A 12855-nucleotide genomic window follows, 5' to 3' on the forward strand; every position below is an offset into this window, starting at 1 on the left:
AATTACAAGGTATAGACTCTACAATGTAATCTTTTGCTTATATCATAAAACTTCTTATATTTTAGATAGAAAAATTGAAGGAAGATGAATGTCAATCATGAAGCAAAGCAAAGCAAAACAATTTGAATTGTTTGATCTATTTTTGGCCATTATTTTGAAGCCTCTATCTTCATCATTATAAAATAATTATTTATATTTAAAAAAATTCAAAAGTAATATCAAGAAAATGATGTGGATGAAAACTCAATAAACAATTGAAACAAAGAGCCAATCTATCAATAACAAGACTTCTTTTTGCACCAAAATATCACAAGTTAAAGAAACCACCAAATTGGCTCATCAAACATTAAACAAATTGTAAAAAATTCTAAAGAAGATTACTATTTTGAAATGATTATTTTCCACACACAACTTGGCAATTGACCACGTAAAAGAATAAGTAACTCACAACATCTCGAAAGTCTACTTACAACATACATAATGACTACAAGAATGGAGATAAAACAAAATATAAACCATATTCTATATTCTATCAGTCAAATTTTTCAAGTTAACATTATTTAGCATATATTGATTTTTCCTCATAGTAAGAGGGCTATTAGATGACAAATTTTTGTAATAAGATATACTTCCACATTCTTCATTTCTATGATATTGTTCAAAGATCAACCTAAAATTAAACCATGTCATGTTCTATTTAGATTTTTTATAAAATTATAATTAAAATTAAATTCTCACTAGAATAATAATTTCATCAATATTAATTATATGACGTCCAAAAAGATATTATTTGTAGAGTACTCCAAAATAATTTAGATATTAAAAGATTGTTACATAAGTATTATTTTAATTTTTTTTTCTAAAATTATATATAAATCATGAATTAGTACAATAAGAGAAGTATTAAATTTAATCTAAAGTATCAGTATCTATATGGTGTCATGTTGTGACATGATTATATAGTGAGAATATGACTAAAAATAATTTTTTAATTAATACTCTATTATATTAATTCAACAAGAATTCAACATATTTTAATAATTCTTTTATTAAAGCCTCTTAGCCTATTTTCTTATCTTAATAGCAAGTAGATAAAAGTTGATTAGTATTTTTACCTTCTAGGATATAAAAACTCTTCTACTGCCTTATAAACACCATAAATTGATAAAATCAAGTTAAAAGAAATAAATAATTAGTATAGTTGATACTAGGATTAATTTGAGGATAGGGTTGGATTAAAAAATCCTTAGGATAGGTTAGCTTGATATCCAAGGGTTGACCATTTGTGAGACAAGGTCGAAATCAAATCTCTAGCTACTAAAACAATCGCCTAGGTTAAAATAGGATTTCATTTGAAGATTAAAGATTAGAATTTGAGAGCTAGATTAGAGCTTGTTCCAAAGACATAAGATTGATTTTTGTAGGATTTGAGAAAAGTTAGGAATTATTGTTGGAAGTCAAGGTTTGTATTGGCAACTTGGAATTTATGCAATGAAATTAGGACTAACACTCTCAATTAGTTCTTAAAATTGGTATTACATCTACAGTTCAAATTTTGACAAAACTTGGATAATTAGGTGTGCTAAATGTATGTAAAATTTTGTGATAATCCAATAGTGCAATTGAGAGATATTTGGGTTTTGGTACAATAACATATCAGAAGTTGGAAGTTTGGGATTGGATAGGATTTTTATGATATGCGGAGATCTAATAGTCAGATCAAGATAAAATTTGGCTTAGTATTGAAAGACTTCAAGGTTAAGCTACAAACCAATTTTGAATCAAAGTTAATGGTTGGAGAAGGAGAAATCATTATTGGAATTTTTACTTCATCTTTTAAATTGGCAGCTAAGTGACATTAGTGTAGTTTTTGGAGATTTTCTCACAATTTATAAGTTCGATTAGGTTGAAAATTCTTGAGCTTATAAAAGAATTACATTGACAATTGCATGTAAAATTTCACATCAAATCAACGATCGGATTAGAAGTTACAGCTTGTCAAAACTCATTGATTAGGATTAGGGCTTATAAAAAAAATCTAAATTACTTAAATATAAAAGTAATAAGGTAATTGAGGTTTATGTGTGAACGAGGCTACTAAGAAGAGTATTTTTTAAGACTTTTGAATTAGTATTTGGATTATATTCTTTTCATATGGCTGAAACCTATTAGGGTTTCTTAGATGTTTGTAAAATACAACCTCATCTTCCAGAGCTAGGTGCCCAGTGCATTCCCAAGCAAGAAAACACGTAATGTGATAATGGCTTCAAGCTTTACATTAGTTTCAACAAACTATCAATGACTGCTATACAACTTAGTTTTTATTTTTTTTTATTTTTATTTTTTTTTTAATCAATAAAGTCATTTTCTTATTTACCATTGTGATACTTAAAACATAGGTAGAATGTCCTTTATAGTGCCTCTCAATCATATAGCTTGTGACAAGGAAGTATTATAACTTAAGGTAGGATTAGACAACAGTATAACACCATACATAGTATATGTCACTGAAAAATAGACTTGTAGATGCAATCATTATATATATTCTAAATAAAAAGTATTTGTTACTGAAAAAAATTCTTATTTTGGTTGTCAATCCTCTATTAAACCATTGTAACTTCTTAAAATGCTCATAAAGTGGTGTTTTGAATTTTAAGTTCTATACTTGAATGCTTGATATAATCCATCTTTGAACATACTTTCATAAGTTAATTTTGAACACATCAATTGAAATCCTTTTCTCATACTTTGAAAACATTAAAAGGGATCATAGACATGGAACTTTAAATTAAGATTTATTTGACAAAAATTCCTAATTTTTTTAGAATAAGATGCAAAAGATATCCTAAAATAGAGCCTCAATGGTCTTCCTCTCCATGGTTGTAGAGGCATTGTCATATGACATGATTTATAATTTAAAAATACATGAAATATCTTGCTATTAGAGAGTTTAGTTTTAACTTATTAGCTAAGATCTAATAAGTGTTTTATTCCACTTTTAGCTTAAATACAAAGTATTGGCTTCCAAAACTTCTTCATTTTATACAAAATGCCTAAATTATAGGAAAAATTCTTCAAAACATATTTTTTCCGCAAAAGATTTCTTCTTGAATTTTAGAAATTCATATCTCTTGATCCATTTGATTATTTTCTCTCAAACTTTTACATAACATAGCTATTATTCTTAAGCTTTACTACAAAAAAATGAAGTATAAAACCGCTACCAATCTTTTGGCATCTTAAAAATCCTTGTAGGTGCTCTAAACCCTAACTTACAAGCATCTAAGTACTATTTTCTTCATATCTCAAAATATAAAATTCAAATGCCACAAAATTTTTGCACAAATTTTATTAACATGATTATACACATTTAAAAAAAATAGCCAAAATTTATCAAATTTCTCAAGATATAGTTCAAAATACAACCATTAATAAATCAGGTTACTTATTGCCCTTAGATTGCACGTATTGATTTCAACTTCCAATATCTCCTTTATTTCAACTTAGAATTCATCAAACAATATATAAAAAATATAGCCAAGAAAGTGTTCTCTTTAATTCTAATTGGTGATATTTTATTTCTTTTTGTATGTATGTGTTATATTCAAAAGAGTGATAGTAGATACAAAATCATCACCTTAACTTTAAGTATCCATATTTCTTTCATATATATTCCAAATCACACATAATTTATACCAAAATCATAGAAAAAATCCTAAATGGTCCCAATCTTCGATAGTCCAACTTATCACATGGTCGCTTGGTCTTGATATTTCGTCGAAGAAGCCAGGCTTTGTCTCCAACTTTGAAAGTAGGTGCTGGATTCCGAAATCTATCTGCAGACGTCTTATAGGATTCTTGAGCGGATTGTAATTGAAGCTTCAACATAGTTTGAAGCTCTGATAGTTACTTCACAAATCCTTCAGCTGCTGGATTGAAATTTGTTGACGGACTCAATAAATCAAGCTTCGGATGATACCCATAGTTGGAAAAGAATGGTGTTTGTTGAGTCGACGCATGGAGGGTGTTGTTATATGCAAACTCAGCTAGTGATAGATATGCAGTCCAATCGTCTTGCTGATAGTTGATGCTGCATCGTAAGTACTGCTCCAAGACTTGGTTCACCCGTTCCGTTTGGCCATCATTTTGAGGATGAAAAGCTGAAGAAAGCTTGATATCCACCTTCAATATCCCAAAGAGAGATCTCCAAAACTTTGACACGAACTGGGTACCTCGATCTGATATGATATCATCTGGTAGTCCATGATATCGATACACATTATCGAGAAAGAGTCTTGCTGTGACTTCACTGGACGATGTCTTCTTACAAGGAACAAAGTGTGCCATCTTCGTAAGCCGATCTACCACGACAAAGATGCTGTCAAATGAGTTTGATGATGGTAAGTCCGTGATGAAGTCCATAGAAATTGAAGACCATGGTCGACGTGGAATTGGCAATGGCTGTAGAAGTCCATAAGGGTGATGCCGAGGATTCTTAGATCTTGAACAAATGTTACAAGAGAGGACAAAATCTTTCACATCCTTCCACATTTGGGGCCACCAAAAATCTCGGGAAATAAGCTCCAAGGTCTTGTTGAATCCAAAATATCCCGCAGCAAGAAAATCATGGCGAGATTGAAGAACTTGGAGTCGTGCTAGTCCTTTTGGAATGTACAATCGCTCTTCAAAGTATAAAAGATCTCCCTCCACCTTGAACTTGTCGTCATTGGTACGTTGCTTGATATCAATGGCTACTGAATCTTTAATGGTCATAGCACGTACCTGGTTTAGGAAGTCAGCATCAAATGATACAATAGTAGCACAAAGTTGAAATCTCTCTGGCTTCAATAACGTTGTACATTGTTGATCAAATGCTGCTTCTCCAACCTTTGGTGCAAGATACGATCTCCTTGATAAAGCATCAGATAGTCCTTGCTGTCTTCCAGGTCGATAAGTGATAACAAAATCGAATCTAGATAGCGACATATTCCACCGAGCTTGACGCCGATTTAAAACTCGAGCCGTCATGAAATACTCCAAATTCTTGTGATCCGTATATACGGTTACTGGATGTGCAGCTCCTTCAAGAAAGTGACGCTATTCTTCGAAAGAATCCACTATAGCAAGAAGTTCCTTATCGTGGATCTCATAATTGATTTCAGCAGCAGAGAACTTCCGAGAATAGAATGCAACTGGATGGAACTTCTTATCTTCACTCATTTGTAAAAGCACAGCTCCCAAAGTAAAATCTGAAGTATCAGTTTCTAAATAGAAGGCCTTTGTAAAGTCTGGATGTACCAAAATTGGAGCTGTAGTAAATGCTGTCTTCAAATCTTGAAACGCCTTCTCCGCCAAAGGTCCCCATTCCAACTTATCCTTGCATGTTAATTGAGTGAGAGGAGCAGCAACTTGAGAATAATTCTTGATGAAGATCCGATAGAAGTTAGCAAAACCAAGAAAGCATTGTACGTCTTTAACCGTCTTCAGAACCTCCCAAGACATGATTGCTTCTACTTTCTTGGGGTCCATCTTCAAACCTTCTGTAGTCGCAATGAACCCCAAAAATTCCATCTCCGTCTGGTGAAATAAACACTTTTCTAATTTGGCATATAGTCCTCGCTTGCGTAGTTTCTCCAAGACCAAACGAACATGCTCCTCATGCTCTTCCTCGTTTTTGAGAATATTAGAATATCGTCCAAGTAGATGATAACAAAATCATCGAGGTGTTCTCGAAAGATGTCATTCATCATATGTTGGAAAACCGCTGGAGTATTGGTAAGACCAAAAGGCATGACATTATATTCGAAATGACCATACCTTGTACGGAATGCTGTCTTCCACTCATCTCCTTCCTTGATTCGTACGAGATTATAAGCTCCCCTTAGATCAATTTTTGTAAAGATCTTCGCACGTCCAAGTTGTTCTAAGAGACTAGAAATCAAGGGTAATGTGTAACGATTTTTCTTTGTTACCTTGTTGAGGCCTCAATAGTCCACACACATCCGTAATGATCCATCTTTCTTCTTCACAAATAAGATGGGTGCTCCATCCATAGATTGGAGGTTGCGAAAGATGACCTTTTCCACAAAAGTACCCAAGAGTAAGCCTAGTAGAAAACCCCGAATAGAGAAATCCTTATTCATTGGAGCAAGAGCATTTATAAGATCGTCCAAGGAAGGCACACCATTTGTCATTTATGCAGCTCCAACTACTGGGGAGAAGATCTCGACAATAAGTATACCTGAGCAATATAAGGATTTTAAAGATGTGTTTCAAAAGAAGAATTCTAACATACTACCGGAACACCGACCATATGATTGCGCCATAGACTTGCAGAAAGGAGCACAACCATCTTTTGGCCCAATCTACAATCTATCACAGACAGAGTTGGCAGAGTTGTGGAAGTATATCGACGAGAATCTAGCCAAGAACTTCATCCGTCATTCAAAATCATCAGCTAGAGCAACATCTTATTTGTGAAGAAGAAAGATGGCTCGTTGCGGATGTGCGTGGACTATCGAGGCCTCAACAAGGTAACAAAGAAGAATCGTTATCCATTATCCTTGATTTCTGGTCTCTTAGAATAACTTGGATGTGCAAGGATCTTTACAAAAATTGATCTAAGGGGAGTTTACAACCTTGTACAAATCAAGGAAGGAGATGAGTGGAAGACAGCGTTCCGTACAAGGTATGGTCATTTTGAGTATAATATCATGCCCTTTCGTCTTACCAATGCTCCAACGGTCTTTCAACATATGATGAATGATATTTTCTGAGAGCACCTTGACGATTTTGTTGTCATCTATTTGGATGATATTTTGATATTCTCCAAAAACGAGGAAGAGCATGAAAAGCACGTCCGTTTGGTCTTGGAGAAACTACGCGAGCGAGGATTATATGCCAAGTTAGAGAAGTGTTTATTTCACCAAATAGAGATTGAGTTTTTGGGGTTTGTGCGACTATAGAAAGCTTGAAGATGGACCCCAAGAAGGTGGAAGCAATCGTGTCCTGGGAGATTCCGAAGATAGTTAGAGACGTACAATGCTTTCTTGGTTTTGCCAACTTCTATCGAATCTTCATCAAGAATTACTCTCAAGTTGCTGCTCCTCTCACTTGGTTGACATGCAAGGATAAGTTGGAATGGAAACCTCTAGCGGAAAAGGCATTTGAAGACCTGAAGATCACATTTACTACGGCTCCAATCTTAGTACATCCAGACTTTACAAAGGCCTTTTATTTAGAAACTGATGCTTCGGATTTTGCTTTGGGAGCTGTACTTTCACAAATGGGAGAAGACAAGAAGCTCCATCCAATTGCATTCTATTCTCGAAAGTTCTTTGCTGCTGAAATCAATTATGAGATCCACGATAAGGAACTTCTTCCTATAGTGGATTCTTTCTAAGAATGGCGTCACTTTCTTGAAAGAGCTGCACACCCAGTGACCGTATACACAAATCACAAGAATTTGGAATATTTCATATCGGCTCGAGTTCTAAATCGATGTCAAACTCGGTGGAGTATGTTGCTATCTAGGTTTGATTTTGTTATCACTTATCAACCTGGAAAGCAGCAAGGACTATCTGATGCCTTATCGAGGAGATCGTATCTTGTACCAAAGGCTGGAGAAGCAGCGTTTGATCAACAATATACGACATTGTTGAAGCTAGAGCAATTTCAGCTTTGCGCTACTATTGTGCCAATTGATGCTGACTTCCTGAATCAAGTACGTACCATGACCATTGAAGATTCAGTAGCCATTGATATTAAGCAGCATGCCAATGACGACAAATTCAAAGTGGAGGGAGATCTTTTATACTTTGAAGAGCCGTTATATATCCCAAAAGGACCAGCATGACTCCGAGTTCTTCAATCTTGCCACGATTTTCCAGCTGTGGAATATTTTGGATTCAACAAGACCTTGGAGCTTATTTCTCGAGATTTTTGGTGGCCCCAAATGTGGAAGGATGTGAAAGATTTTGTCCTCTCTTGCGACATCTGTTCAAGATCCAAGAATCCTCGGCATCGCCCTTATGGACTCCTACAGCCATTGCCAATTCTACGTCGACCATGGTCTTCAATTTCCATAGACTTCATCACGGACCTGCCATCATCGAACTCATTTGACAGCATCTTTGTCGTGGTAGATCGGCTTACAAAGATAGCACACTTTATCCCTTGTAAGAAGACATCGTCTAATGAAGTCACAACAAGGCTCTTTCTCGATAATGTGTATCAATATCATGGACTATTAGATGATATCGTATCAGATCGAGGAACCCAGTTCGTATCAAAGTTTTGGAGATCTCTCTTTGAGATACTGAAGGTAGATATCAAGCTTTCTTCGATTTTTCAACGTCAAACTGACAACCAAACGGAACGAGTGAACCAAGTCTTGGAACAATACTTACGATGCAACATCAACTATCAGCAAGACGATTGGACCACATATCTGTCGCTAGCCAAGTTTGTATATAACAACACCCTCCATGCATCGACTCAATACACACCATTCTTTTTCAACTATGGATATCATTCGAAGCTTGATTTATTGAGTCCGTCAACAAATAACAATCCAACAGTTGAAGGATTTGCGAAACAACTATCAGAGCTTCAAAATACATTGAAGCTTCAATTACAATCCGCTCAAGAATCCTACAAGGCGTCTGCAGATAGATTTCGGAATCAAACACCTACTTTCAAAATTGGAGACAAAGCATGGCTTCTTCGACGAAATATCAAGACCAAGCGACCATGTGATAAGTTGGACTATCAAAGATTGGGACCATTTATCATCCAGAAGTAAATCAATCCAGTGGCGTACTATCTGGAATTACTGACTTCTATGAAGGTACATCCAGTCTTTCATGTTTCTCTGTTGGAGCCTTATCGAGAGTCATCTTTTCCTGGAAGAGTGCAATGTCCGACACCTAGTATTGAGATCGAGAACCACAAAGAATACGAGATTGAAAAAGTATTAGATTCACGGCGAAGGTGGGACAAGTTGGAATATCTTGTTCATTGGTGCGGCTACGACATTAATGAGCAAATGTGGGAGCCAGCTAAAAATTTTGCCAATGCGCCACAAAAGGTACAGGAGTTTCATCAACAACATCCTCATAAACCTAAGCCGGTTCGACAATAGCTTCTTTCTGAAGCTTGCTCACCTAAGAATATAAGAAAGGGGAAGAGCACTACCAAAATTCGTAGTTGATGTAGTTATTTTTTCCAAGATAAAATAGAATTTTTTCAGTAGCCATAGTTTGGTCTTCTGATATGGATAGTCAAGAGATAGATACTATGCTAGTCAGATTATCTCAACTGACTAGATCAAGAAGGCGACCCCGAAATGAAGAACCGCCTACACCACGACGACGACGAAGGATACCGACTACCCGATCACTGGTAATTATATTTGAGTCCGAGCCTGCTTACGATGGTTAGCCAGAAGGCGTGTTTGCAGGACAATTTCATAATGAAGACATGGAAGTTAATGCTTGGTCAAAAGTTGAAGGAGTGGGTCACTACCGTTGGCTTCAAGGGCCAATGAACCACTTGCCTCGTGAACAACAGTTGGAGTTCATAGCAGACGTTATATGACAGATCTTCATTTTCTTACGTTGGTTCTAATTAACAACAACATTGCTTCTCAGAGACCTCGAAGCTAAAGGAGGGGGTGATGTTAGCGACATAGTCCTTAGAACCTTCTAGAAACAAGTTTCTAGAACCTTCTAGAAGCAAGTCTTTTGAACCTTCTAGAAGCTTCTTAGTTGGTAGAAGATATTAGGGACATAGTCTTTAGAACCTACTAGAAGCAAGTCTTTGGAAACTTCTAGAAGCTTCCTAGTTGGTAGAAGTTGCTTGAGAAGCTTCCTAAATAGGAGTATATATTGGAATCGAGGCTGAAGAGTTCTTCAGTCTCGACAACACATCTCTTGGAGCTCTAGCTCACCTCTCTGGTGTTGTTCTTATATTCATCTGATTAATCTAGTTCTTGCTAGTTCTTCTTGAACTTCTTGTTAGATCTCGAGTCTCTATTTCTGTGTCTGTGACACAAGAAGAATCTCTTTTCAAGATGGAGGACATAAGATGATTCTTTGTACCTCGACATTAAATGAAGAAGAAAGACATTCCGTAACCAAAGACTTACTCGTAGAGACAATATTTATGAAGAAGCAAATATAGCATGAGCAACTCGTATATATGGTCATTCCAAATGTTACATTGTCATACTATAAATACTTATAATATGTAAAAAATAGTTAAAATATATTGTATGTTCAAAAATTTAGATGTGTGTTAGAGTGGTTAATAGATTAAATCAAAAGGAGTTGATATAAGAAACCTTTTTTTTTTTTTTTTTAATTGTTTTGATTTTGGCATAAATATATATATATATATATATATATATATATAGGATCTAAATATTTAGTATAAAGCCTTGAAAGAAGGTAGAAGCCTAAAAAAGAAAACCTAAACTAGTGGAAGGCTAATTGGGAGGGATGAAAGCAAGGCAGGGTTGGATGAAGGCAAGGAATGGAGAACTTCATTCCTATTAGTCAAATACCATGTCCAATGGACTTTGAAGAGGTTGCCTGCGACCTTAAGAAGGATTTCGGCAACTTCAAAGAAAGCATTCAAGAATAAAAAGCCAAGGTTGTAAGGTTTAGACTTTGGACTACAATTTGTGTGCAAAAATTAGAGGATTTGGAGTTAAGATGAAGAAGATATAGACGTTTGAAGTTAAGGTATTAATTTAAGATATACCATTATTCTTTTGAAAATACGAGGAGTTTTACAATAGTTTTTGAAGATCAAAAGATGTGGTTGAAATAGCAATTTTAAGGCCTACATCTTTTATAAAAGAATTGTTACTTTTGGAGTTCATATATAGGAGATATAAGGAGTTGAAGGCAATGCTTTCAAATCAAAGGCAATAAGTGAGCAGTTTTATTTGTAGTAATGGTTGGAGCCATAACTTAAATTTTTGGATGAATTTTTGGCTCAAACTTTTGAAAAATGAAGCATTTTGTGTTATAAAGCTATATATATAAATTTCGTGGTATGTAAGCTTTTATTTTTTGAGATATAAAGAAAATTGCATGTCAATGTATAAAGACAAGGGTATGAAGTGATTGTTAGGGTTTTCAAGATATCTCAAGATCTGCAATGAATTTGTAATTGAAATCTATTATAGAAGTTGATAAGAATATATCAGAACTTTATGTAAAATTTGAGTAAGTTTGGACGGCCGGATCAAGAGTTATGAGGTATTGAAGTTCAAGAAAATTTTTACATGAGGGTATACAAGGATTTAGAGGATTTATTATATTTTGGATGTTGTTGGTTACTTGAAGCTTATATATTTGGTGTAATTGCTCCAAAAGAAAAATCTTATATATTAACTTAGGACTTCCCTTATTTTGAAGCTTGATTGAGCAATTAAAGACAACTAGGAGTCTAGTGCTTTCTTGAAGCAAACTCTCTCTACCTTGGCAATATCAATGGTGGAAAAGACAACTAAAAGAATATAATGGACAGAGCAACTTATACGAAAATATCAAGATATCTTTTCAACTGACCTACTTAGTGGTGTACTTCTTAATCTACGTGCCTCCCTTCAAATAGAACTATTGCTTGGAGCAAAACCAACAAGTTGATCAATTTATTGCCTAGCACCAAAAAAAACTTGGAGAGCTGCAAAAGATATTGAATGAGCGGCTATTGGCAAATACTTATTACTAAAGAGGATTTAGAAAAGACGGCATTTTGTATGTACTATGGATATTTTGAAGGGCTCGTTTTATCTTTTCACTTCACCATTCTTCCAATCTCTTTCATAAGTCACATAAATAGATTGTTTTGAGACTTTTTGGATAAGTATATAGTTGTCTTTATTGAGGATATCCTCGTATATAGCAAAATCCCTAAAGAACATAAGTAACACTTATAAGAAGTGTTGCATTGCCTATAAGATAGATATTTCTATTGCAAGCAATCAAAATATAAACTTTGGAAGTTGGAAGTCATTTTTTTGAGGCATGTAGTGTCCTCCAAAGGCATGTGTATGGAGCAAGATAAGATGAAAGCACTAAAAGATTGGCCAATCCTAAGGATGCTTTTAAATTTTGCTCATTTTTAGGCCTTGCTGGATATTATTACCATTTTGTTTGGCGATTCACTTACATTGCTACTTCATTGATAAACCTATTATAGAAGGGTGTTCCATTTGAATGAAAACTAGAGTAGAAAAGTGCCTTTGATAAGTTAAAAGAAGCACTCATTATTGCTTCAATATTGCAACCGTATGATCCTAATTTTCATGTATGCTTGACATTGATGCTTTTGACTTAGGTATAGGATCAATCTTTCAATAAGACTTTGGTAGGAGCCTTCAACATGTGGTACATAAATCACACAAGCTTAGAAAGGTAGAACGTAATTACTCTATACATGATCAAGAGTAATTAGTGATTGTATATGCCATGAAGGTGTTGCAATACTATCTATTAGAAAAGCCAATGGTTGTTTGTATTGACCTTGCTACATGATTTGCATCTGAAAAATCTGAAATTATAACATCATTGTTGGAAAGAAAAATTATAATTTTTTGATATCCAACTTGAGTACAAGTAAGGGCAACAACATACTATGCTAGAAAACTTATTATGAAGACTAGACTTGAACAATAAATTGGCAGATAAGGCAGAAGTCACTACCATTAGTAGTGTCATTTCAAAACTAATCAAAGAGACAGAATAGAAAGAAGCTATGCATTGGGTTGCTTATTTCAAGATAGTTAGCATTCGATTGAAAGTGGATAATATATAATATTAGGATTATACTCTTAATGATGGC

Source organism: Physcomitrium patens, chromosome 19 (genome assembly GCF_059467195.1).
Source record: "Physcomitrium patens ecotype Gransden chromosome 19, ASM5946719v1, whole genome shotgun sequence".
NCBI lineage: Eukaryota > Viridiplantae > Streptophyta > Bryopsida > Funariales > Funariaceae > Physcomitrium > Physcomitrium patens.